The following is a 1,745-nucleotide window of genomic DNA, read 5'->3' as shown; positions in this document are numbered from 1 at the left end:
AAAAAAAAAATTGTGGCCGAGAGAGACTCTTGGGTGATTGGGAACATGACCTTGTAGAGTTGTAGGTACTGAAGGTACTGTAGGGTCCCAGCTCCCACTGCACACTCTTGTCTACAGACCATACAGTGGTAGGTTTATGACTGTGGGTGCTCTCACCATAATGTACTGCCCTGGTCCTGCCCCACTCCAAGTGACTCCTACTATAGAATCAGTACACTTTGAACTGTAATCCAGATCAGAACCTTAGGAACTTTTAGGTAACGGATGCTACCGTTTGGAATATAGTTTGGGAATCTCCCCCAATAGTACATATTTTGGAAACTTGATTTTCAGGAGGACAAAATAGAGAGGTGGTAGGGGACACAGAAGAGGTCCAACCTAAAGAAGGTTTGTTTAGGACACTGGGAATCTGCACTTGGGTGGACTTAGGTAGTAGTTCTCTTCTGGCTGTCAGTTCTCAAGAAAAGATTGCTTAAAAAATACATTTGGTTTTCCATTTCCTCAGTCTCTGTTCCATACCCTGTGACTGTGTTTCTTGTGTGGCCTCAGTGGGAGAAAAAGCATCTAGCATTGCAGTCACTTGAAGTGCCAGGCAGGGGATATGGTGGAGGGGGAAACCCACTCTCTCAGAGGAGAAAGGGAGCGGGAGGGGAGGGGGAGAGGGAAGGATTGTGGGAGCAGTGAGTGGGGAGGAGTCAGTGAGCAGAATGTAAATTGAGTACATAAAGACAAACATAAAATTAAGAAAATGAAATGAAAAGAAAGGGAGAAAGGGAGAAAGAGAGAAAGAAAGAAAGAAAGAAAGAGAGAGAGAGAGAGAGAAAGAAAGAAAGACATTTGGCCAGCTTCTTTGTTCCATATCTTGCTATGTGATGCCTCTCTTATGTACACACTCCCACTATATAGTTGCCACCTTCCATTAAGATTCTCAGCACAGCTAAGCTGACGCTGAGAACATGTTTAGAGTTGTAAATAATTAAACTCATGTTACGGTTTGAAAAAGAAAAAAAAGAAGAAGGTTATTTTGAAGAATTAGTCTCTGGTTAGCAGCACTATTGAGAGGTCATTTGGTTACGAGGGTATCATTTCACCAGTACATTGCTCTCTGGAGGAGTTCTGAGCTGGTTGTACTATAGCTAGTAGAGCCTAGCTTAGAAACATTGAATATGAATATATGACTTGAAAGTATATATTTTCTCTATATACTATTAGTCTCTTTGCTTCCTGGGTGTTGCGTGGTAAACAGCTTTCCTCTGCCATCTAAGCCTTTATTTAGCCTAGCTGGACATTACCTATCTCTTGGTTATTCTGATATGATGTCATTCTATTAACATCATCTTTTTTCTAATAAAAAAAATGAAAGTACTAGAAATTAAACTTAAGTCTTCATGCATCATAGGCAAGAGCTCCATCCCCATTCTGCCTTTTCATTGATGTTGCACACAGCTAGATTCAGCACTTGGGAGACAGAAGGATCATATCATGAGCTTGAGGTCATTCTAGAAAACATAGAGTAACACTGGGTACCAAGAAAAAATAAGCAGATGCTCACATCTATGGTTCCAGATTTCTATCTCCAGAAGATGTTCCAACTGGTAAGAAGGACACATGCTCCACTATGTTCATAGCAGCCTTATTTATAATAGCCAGAAGCTAGAAAGAACCCAGATGTCCCTCAACAGAGGAATGGATACAGAAAATGTGCTACATTTACACAATGGAGTACTACTCACCTATTAAAAAAT

The 1,745-nt window shown here is 40.9% G+C and overlaps 1 protein-coding gene across 1 annotated transcript in view; it reads right to left on the bottom strand.

Moving 5' to 3' along the window:
- The window catches only part of Myh15 (myosin heavy chain 15), a 139,567-nt gene that overhangs the window by 132,563 nt on the left and 5,259 nt on the right, over window positions 1-1,745 (bottom strand). The window lies entirely within an intron of this gene.

Source organism: Mus caroli, chromosome 16, assembly GCF_900094665.2.
Source record: "Mus caroli chromosome 16, CAROLI_EIJ_v1.1, whole genome shotgun sequence".
In the NCBI taxonomy this organism is placed as follows: Eukaryota; Metazoa; Chordata; class Mammalia; order Rodentia; family Muridae; genus Mus; species Mus caroli.
The sequence above is the reverse complement of the archived record's forward strand: the minus strand, read 5'-3'. Positions and strand labels throughout refer to the sequence as shown.